The sequence below is a fragment of the Denticeps clupeoides genome, chromosome 20 (genome assembly GCF_900700375.1).
Source record: "Denticeps clupeoides chromosome 20, fDenClu1.1, whole genome shotgun sequence".
Classification (NCBI taxonomy): Eukaryota; Metazoa; Chordata; class Actinopteri; order Clupeiformes; family Denticipitidae; genus Denticeps; species Denticeps clupeoides.
The window spans coordinates 16585096-16594719 of record NC_041726.1 but is presented as its reverse complement, the minus strand read 5'-3'; the positions used below and the strand labels follow the sequence as shown (position 1 = coordinate 16594719).

Below are 9624 nucleotides of genomic sequence, written 5' to 3'. Positions count from 1 at the left end.
TCCTCCTTACTTATAAGAAGGCTCTTAGAGCGGCTCGATCGACGTATCTTTCCTCATTAATAGACAAGAACAAAAATTATTTTAGATTCCTGTTTAACAGTATAGCCAAGCTAACCAGGAATAAGACAGAAATGGATGCTACCACTCAATATCATCATAGTAGCAATGATTTTATGTATTTCTTTAATACTATAATTGTTACGAATAGAGATAAGATTAAAAGCACAACAAATAGCTCCGTCAATGTTTCTACAGAAAATAATCTTCAAATAGCTGACCTTATTAAAGAGCATGAACTAATTAAACTAATCTCGTCGTCAAATCAATGTGCTTGCGCATTGGATCCGCTTCCTACAAGTTTCCTTAAACAAGTAGCACCCGATAATATAAATCCTATCCTCAAAATTATTAACTAATCTAGGGCTGCAACTATCAAATATTTTTGTAATTGATTATTTTGCCGATTTTTTCATTAATACCAAGTTCGTTCAAGGTAGCAGTCATTATACCCCTGTTTAAAAAGCCTGACCTTGGTCGCAGTAAGCTTTCAAATTATAGATCGATATCTAACCTTCCATTTATTTCAACATTTTAGAAAAAGTCGTAGCCCAGCAGCTGAGCGCATACATAGAAAGCAACAATATCCATGAACTATATCAATTGGGATTTAGACCTCATCATAGCACTGAGACAGTGCGTGTTAAAGTGGTTAATGACCTGCTGTTCACCTCTGATAAGGGATGCATCTATCTGCTCTACAGTGAAGAGACCACCAGATAAATCCTGGTTCCTGGCAACTGCTAAATGAGGACTTAGCATGAAATGAACCAGAGGGTCACCACAGCCACCACCACTGTAACAACTACAGATTCAAGGATTTTCAATTTGACTACTTCCTTGAGTTTTTTTTGTGTGTAGTTTTTCCTTGTGTGCAGATGGGTCAAGTGTGGGGGGTGTCAACTGTAGGGCCTGTCAAAGTCCATTGAGACATACTGTATGTTATTTTGGGCTATATAAGAAATAACTGTTGTTGTTGATGAAGTCAGTAAGCAACGTGGAAGTAAAAGTATCAATGTTATGTATTAATGTTGAAATATGGGTTAGCTCAGTATAATTCTCATTGACCAGTTTCATGTAAAACAATGTTTAATCAAGCACAGTTTTAGCGTGAGCCCTGAGCTATTGAAGATCTCCAGAGATGTTTAAGTCTAACTAGTACTTAACCTGAAAATATTTTCAAGATGAATTACAAATATAAAAAATTGACTAGATAAACCAATCATTCTTTTGCAACTGAGAATTCTTCACAGGACACACAACTTACTAGTGCCATCTCCTTTGTGTCATGAACAAGGTGTCGGATGAGCAATGGATGGCAAGGGAGGTTTGGAAAAAGGAAACATATCACTGTAATACAGGTGAAAAACAGGAAAAAACAAGTCACCATGCCTCCCACTGAGTCCCACTCAGTTGCTCTGGTGTCAACCTCCACATGTCCTACACCTTGGACGTATTAATGAGATTATCCCTGTTCACTGGTTACCGCACAGCCCCAAGAATCTCCTGCGGCATACACACAAGACACAATACACACACAGCACACTATAGTCATTGGGGGCAGGGAAAACCTCAAGAAACATGTTGGAGAACAGCTTTCTAGTATCACTGGTGCAGCCTGGAGTTCTGATCACTCGTGCTCAACCAGCATCAGCTGGGAGTGATCAGGACTCTGTGTGTGTGAGCCCAGAGGCCCCTCGGCATCACAGTCGGTACCAATTTAGTACGGTTCCTGTAACTTCTAAATCTGTGAGTGTAGTGAGAAGAATTTCCTGATTAACAGTGTCGAAGGCAGCAGATAGATCAAGTAGGATAAGGACAGATGATCTGCGGGCAGCTCTTGCAGCACGAAGGTCAACCATCATTTCCAGGAGGGAGGTTTCAGTCGAATGTCCTTTCCTGAAACCAGACTGAAAAGGGTCGAGAAGATCATGCTCGTGGAGAAATGAAGAAAGTTGAGCCAGGACTACCCTTTAAAGAAAAGGAAGGTTGGAGACTGGGCGGTAGCTATTCAATACAGACGGGTTTAATGTGGGTTTTTTGAACAGGGGAGCAATGACAGCCTGTTTGAGAGCAATGGGAAATGTTCCTGTTGTGAGTGAAGAATTTAAGATGTGTGTCAGGGCAGATGTTGGGTTGTATGGACTGAAGGAGGTGTGAGGGGATTGGATCCAGGGAGCAGGTCTGGGGTTAGTGAATGAGAATTGTTTGCTAATGTCCGCCACCTTCTCAGCGAAGAAGGTAGCAAAGTCTTCAGATGAGAGAGAGATAGAGGGGTGAGGTGGTGGAGGATTCAGGAGGCGGTTAAAATTAGAGAAGAGTTTGCGAGAGTCTTTGCAGTTGCTGACTTTGTCCTGGAAGTATATAGTCTTTGCTGTAGTGACAGCAGCAGAGAAGGATACCAGAAGAGATTGATACTTACTAAGTTGAATCGGGCACTTGGATTTCTTCCACTGCCTTTCAGCTGCTCTAAGATGGGTCCTGTGGCAGCGAACCTCATCAGAGATCCACGGCAAGGGTGGAGTCGCATGTGTCGGCTTTGAGGTTAGAGGGCAGAGTCTCTCAAGGCAAGAGGTTAGTGTGGAGCAGAGGATATCTGTGGCACAGTTAGGGTCCTGAATAGAAAGGATGTCTAGGGGGAAAGCTCAGAGGAAACAACAGAAGACAGTTGAGTAGGGGAGAGGGTGCGGAGATTACAGCGAAATTGTGAAAGTTTACAATCTTTCATATATGAAAGATGGTAAAGTATGATTATATGCTTGTTAAAGAAATATAGTGGAATAAAATGAGTAATGAACAACAGTAAATTAATAATTGGTTAAATTGATATAAATTAATAATTGCATTATGTAATGCTATCCACAGTCTCCCTGGAGCAACTTAGGGTTAAGTGTCTTGCTCAGGGACACAATGGTAATAAGTGGGATTTGAACCTGAGTCTTCTGGTTCATAGGCGAGTGTGTTACCCACTAGGCCACTACCACCCAGTGGTGGCCTCACTGGCGCAGTGGTGGCCTAGTGGTAAGGAAGCTAACCCATAACCCTGGGAACATATCATGGCTGTCCACTGCTCACCAAGGGTGATGGTTAAATGCAGAGGACACATTTTGTTGTGTGCACCATGTGCTGTGCTGCAGTATATCACAATGACAATCATTTCAGTTAAAATTAGAGCCCTTTGCATTTGTTTGTCCAGTTTAAATTCAAATAAAGTATTTTGGTGAACGTTACCTAGACCTGGGTCCTCCTCACTTTCTGTGTCTTCATCTTTCTTTCATTTGCAGAACAGGGGCAAGTAGAGCAGAAACCAGGGTCTTGGCAGAAACCAGGGTCAATGCACATATAATTTCCTTCTGTTACATACACACATATACCATGATCAAGATCAGTGATCAATAATGATGATCAGTGAACCATTTTTTACCTATTTTTGGTAGGTTGGTACTGTAGAAAACTATAGTCGTCTGGAAAACCTGTAGTGCATGAACTAAGGAGAAAATCTTGTCCAACCTCCTGACCACACCATTTGATTTGCCATGTCATGTTACTGCAGGATTCTTTTTATGGTCATATTTTTTATTATTCCATTTGATATATACCACAATGATGGAAAACTACAATGGTGGAAAGCACAATTAAATACACCAGTACGCTCAGCATTACTTTCCAACACTGAACGCACCACGCAGTAATCCTCAGCATTCCCTACAAACACATTGAGCTAAATCTCTGTTTATTCATGGGATTTCTTCATAATGTTTCAATATTTCATTTAATAAACGCATGTGTCTATCAAGGATAATTGAAACCTCTCTCCCTCGCTTTATGGTTCATGGTGTTATGTGCTACTTTTGCTTTTGTGTTGTTCGACAAGCCTTGTTTATTCTTGCTTGTGAAAAGTGGTAAAGGCTTGATGTGCTGTGTGCCTGAGCCTCACGCGTCCCCTCGTATGACATTACACCTGTTAATAATTCATTCATCGAAAAGTTATACGGAGACCAATTTGAAAATCTGTATTATTTTTTATGCCTACTGTAGAAGACCAGTAAAGTTTGTTGAGAGGAGGAGAGCGCTCGGGTGGCTCGCAGGTAGTGGTGAATGGTGTGAGTAGTTAGACAAAGCCAAGACAAGATTGCAGGCAATGAATGACTGTTTACTGGATTTACACAGATGAGTGGTTGTATGAAGGTATAATTGAGCGAGTGGATTATCTAAAGGGGTTTATCTGTTTCACATTATTTTTTAGTTACAAAACTGTAACTGCAAACTCTAAAGGCTACCAAACATACTGTGAAGTTCCAACAGTGTACAAGATACTTACATTCGTTACAGCCCAACAGTTTCAGCAGTGGTCAGCACCTCAGTGATTTCTCCAGACATAAGGCAGTGTTCTGTAAACGTTAATGAGTTGTTTTCATTAAACAGAATATAGAGAAAAATAAATCTTGCACCACCCTGCGCTACTGCATTCTGGACTTCCACAGAGGCACTCTCTACATTATACAGTACATTCTCATTCAATTTGCTTGTTTTATTTTCATGACTATTTATATTGGTAGATTCTCACTGAAGGCATCAAAACTATGAATGAATACATGTAGAGTTTTGTACTAAAAATGGTGAAATAACTGAAAATGTTTTATATTCTAGTTTCTTTGCTCTGATTACTGCTTTGCACACTCTTGGCATTTTCTCGATGAGCTTCAAGAGGTTGTCACCTGAAATGGTTTTCCAACAATCTTGAAGGAGTTCCCAGAGGTGTTCACTAGTTGGCCCCTTTGCCTTCACTCTGCTGTCCAACTCCTTCCAAACCATCTCGATTGGGTTCAGGTCTGTGAACGTAACACCATATTTCAGGTCTGACTGTGGAGGCCAGGTCTCCACTTTTTGTTAAGTACATAACTCCACATTATGTAGTGGCAGACTGGGCAAAAATGGCCTGTAGAGTGTTAAGACAAAAACCACTGCTCAGCAAAAAGAACATTAAGGCTTGTCTCAGTTTTGCCAGAAAACATCTTGATGACTCACTTTTGTGAAAATACTTTGTGGACTGATGATACAAAAGTTGAAATTTTTGGATGGTGTGTGTCCCATTACATCTGGCGTAAACATAACACCATATTTAAAAAAATGAATATCATACTAACAGTAAAATGTGGTGGTAGTGTGATGGTCTAGGGCTGTTTTGCTGCTTCAGGACCTGGCAGACTTGCTGTGATAAATGAAACCATTAACTGAAGTGAAGTGAAGTGATTGTCATTGTGAAACACAGCACACATTGCAAACAGCGAAACGTGTCCTTTGCTTTTAAGCCATCACCCTTGGTGAGCAGTGGACAGCCATGGAAGGCGCTCGGGGAGCAGTGTGTGTGTATTTTTCTTTGCTCAGTGACACCTCAGTGGCACCTTGACAGTTAGGCATTCATACTGGCAACCTTCTGATTACCGGTCCGTTTCCTGCTAGGCCATCACTGCCCCATGAATTTTGCTGTCTACAAAAGATTCCTGAAGAAAAATAAACGGCCATCTGTTGGTGACCTCAAGCTGAAACTAATTTTTGTTCTGCAGCAGGACAATGATCCGAAACACACCAGCAAGTCCACATCTGGTTGACAGAAGAAACACAGAATGAAGACTTTGGAGTGGCCTAGTCAAAATCCTGACCTGAATCATATTTGAGATCCTGTGGCATGACCATAAAAAGGTGGTTCATGCTAATAAGGGTGGCCCAATCATTCATTCAATTTAGGGGGGAATCACTTTGTCATGCAGGGCCATGTAGGTTTGGATTTTTTTCTCTTCCTTAATAATCTTGTGTTGTCTTTGACTAATATTTCCATCTGACCTCTACAACTAATACAGAATGCAACAGCAGGACTGATCTTCAACCTTCCCAAATTCTCCCACACCACCCCAGTTCCCTTCACTGGCTCCCAGTAGCTGAACCTATCATATTCAAAATTCTGATGCTGGCCTTCAAATTCATATTATTTCATCATCTGAATCATTTAAATGTCACTGACATGGAAAAAGTAAGAAATAAGAGAAAGGACAAACACTTTTTCACGCCACTATATTTGTTCAATACAAGAACATACATAGATTTTACTGTGAAGTTTGGGCACAAGGTCTTTTAGATAGACATATAGATATACAGTACATACTTTATTTATCCTGGAAGCAATGAATTTACAGGGATATGTAATGCATTATGCATAGGTTGTGATTTAAAACTTCTGTACATAAATTCAAAAATAAATATTTCACATATGCTGAATGGGTTGTATGTATGGGTTGATCTGGCATAAAATGCAAAAGGTTGTCAGCGTTTACTGGAAGCACGTAATGTCATTCCTTCCAGTAATCCATTTTTTTTTAGGAAAATAATGCATCAGAGTAAGCATGACTCCAGGGGATGGATATTAATATTAAAAAAAGGATCTGAGCCAGAACATAATTAATGACATTTACCAAATGTAGGTTGCAGACCTTTTTTCACAGAAGGGTCAGTGAACCTGAAAATGCACTGGTGAAGAAAGCAGCTTTTTCTTCATCAGCCCAGCTGTTTCTGAGCAGTCAAACAAATGCGAATCTGTGTTACTGACAGTTTTTTTGTGAAATTATGAAAAAGAACAGTTTCTGGGTTGAATGTAATGAAAAAAAAAGTATATGCTGCTGCTGCCCATTTTTCATTACCATTTTTGATAATCAGATTATCTGGATCAAATGTAAACATGAACATATTTTAACATGGACATATTTTAATATCATCTGAAAGTGGGAAGGATTTCAATAAAATGTTGTGCTGGATGTGAGGGGTCTTTTTTTTCCTAGATCTTGACGTTTACAAGCCATGGAGATCATGTAGGGAAAGTGGACACCAATGATTCTTTCTGCAGTTCATACAGTCTGTTGCACTCTGAATCTGTCCGGCTCTCCTCCATCACTGTCTGCTTTGTAACAGACACAAGACACCAGACACAAACTATGGATACATCAGCAGCTTCTGTCGATGACCAAACATCTTCAGGTGATTTAAAAAGTACATATTTTCTGGGACTTTAAGTGACAGAACAGTTGACAACGGGTTTTATGTAAACCACATGATTATATACAGTGGTGTGAAAATATGCACACCCCTGTAAAATGAGGTAAAACTGTTATAAGGCCAGGAAATATAATAACACATTTTTGCAAACTCGGTATGAGCAAAATGGTCTTTCAGGCAAGTATGTTGAAGGACATGCGGCTTTCTTTTTGAATTTAGCCTTATGGCTCTAGATCAATGGCTCGCTGCCTGCACCCATGATCTTGGCCAGTGGCAGTGAGAATTTATTATGATAATTTTCATCAGTGAGGAGCAGCGAGGTAAAGCATGCAAATGTGCTGTAAAAGCTCAGCAAGAGCAGTTATGAGCTCGGAATGCATTATAAATAAGGAAGCGTGGGGTAAGGGAAGTATACATTGCAGAGGCCAAGACGCTATTGCCATTGCAAGGAAAGATAGAGTGTAGAGCACTGCTGGCAAAAAAAGAAGAACACATTTGCAGTTCATTCATTTTGTCTTGAAAAATAGAGATAATTTACCCAAATGATCTTTTTTATTATTTAAACGTCAGCCGCTAGGTCATGCTGGTCAGACAGCTTGCCCCTGGCATACAAGCTGTTCTTCCCTGTTTGAGAAATGTTATACCAAGTATTTCTCTATTGGACATTAATTTGCAGGTGAACAAAATTATATTTTAAATAGTTGCAACGAAATAAAATAACTGTGGAAAGGGAAGCTGGGTGTTTGATGCATTGGAGACTCTCTCCTTGGCCTTTGCTTTGTAAACTGATGATGTGGTCTTGATCGACTGCTTTGCATGATGCACAGTCAGTTGAGACGACCATCACTGCATGTCTACTGTGTCATAAATCACGGGTGAAATATTGAACAATATGTATTCTCATTCCCAATAAATCACAGTTATCCTTCATCTAAAAGTCAATTATGCAACATGGCAGAAACCGCTTGGCAGTCACCTTGAAGGGTAGCTACAGAAACAATGGGCACATACATTCTGACCATCTTTAATATCTGTAAAATTGCTTTTCTGGAAATAAAACTTAAACATATTGTGATTAGTGATTTGTTACTCGATATACAAGAATATATAGTAAAATAAATATAATAAAGTGGTGTTAAAAGCTGAATTCAGCATGAAAGTTATTACACATATTAATGGATGGGTTTTGCAAACAATGCATAATATGCATATTATACAGAATTATTGACTTTAGTCAGGTTCATATGGTGAAAGTTAGATCATGCGTAAACTACAGCCAAATTAAGCGAATCATTTGCTTCTTCATGCTTTGCATGCTCATGCTGTTTTATGTCAGATATGAATGCATTTCATGCAATGCAGAAATCTGGCCTGAATATTTGGAAATATGATTTCTCATGCAGGTGTTGAAGGATTTAAAGTGGGCCTTTTAATAAAATACAGGAAACATTCTTATTAAATCATTTCAGTTTAGCTTTGATTTTACTTTTTCTAGTTAGCTAGGTAGAATTTTATATATATAATGGGCATCAGAGTAGATTATGTGGGAAATGTCCTATTTGCACAAAAAATTGGAGAGTGGGCAAGGCTTTGTGGGTCACGTATGGTAAGTTAAAAATGCACCTGCTGGGGCATGAAGCAGGAATTAAATATCCCATATTGGACACAGCCTTGCTTCTTGGCACACATTCTGCTGGAGAAGCAGTTTTTTGCAGGGATCCATGATTTGTTCAGGTAATCACATGGAGTGCCCCCACCACCACAAACACGCCTTCTCTCACATAACGGCCAGCTCTAGTGACAAAAGTGCATCTTCTGCAAACTCATATTAATTGAGGCTGAAGTCGAGTGGGGAAGCTAACGATCTGTTTGCTGCTGGTTGCATCTTGGGTGCTTTCTCTTTCACAGACATTTCTAGAAAATTAGGCCCGCTGCAGGAAATCCCCATCTCTCTTTCGACAGTTTTATTATCCTGATAAAATCTCGCCACATGTGCTAAGCTGGTGCCTGTGGCTGTTCATCAGTGGTTGGCGCTGTACAGCTCCAAACCCACTTCTTCCAAACTCTGTCACCCTATCAGCTCCTCTAAACATAATACGCTCAACTGAGATTTGTCCTGAAACTGAGCTGTGACCTCCTTTAGAAGTGCCAAGGCTGTAAAACTAACCTGCAACACCTCTCTCCTACACTAGGATCAATCATTAAATAAAAGTAAATGTGTTCAATACATCACAGAGGACAATTATTATTCATATATACACACAACAGAGTAGTGAAGGATTATGAGGAAAACAGAAGAATGGGTAGAGGTGCTTGGCGAAAAAAAAGAGGGAGGGTACAAATAGCAGAGCAGAGTTTGAAGAAGTAGGCAGACCAAAAGAAAGGAAGTGAGGATAAATGAAGGAGCGAGAGAGAAACGCATGGTAGACGAGAAGAGATCGGGCATGTGCTTCAGTGGGGTGAGAAATTGCTGTCAGATGGTTGGTGCGCTGCAGATGGTGCAGGTTTGGCTCTATCAGA

At 40.0% G+C, this 9624-nt stretch overlaps 1 long non-coding RNA gene across 1 annotated transcript; it reads right to left on the bottom strand.

The window, feature by feature from the left end:
• Positions 1-2589: 2589 nt before the first annotated feature.
• On the bottom strand, positions 2590-4454 carry LOC114770679 (uncharacterized). Its single transcript, XR_003743373.1, has 3 exons — positions 4379-4454; positions 3289-3371; positions 2590-2689 (listed from the first exon to the last, which is right to left on the bottom strand). It is a non-coding gene; the product is annotated as an uncharacterized LOC114770679 (long non-coding RNA).
• Positions 4455-9624: the final 5170 nt, after the last annotated feature.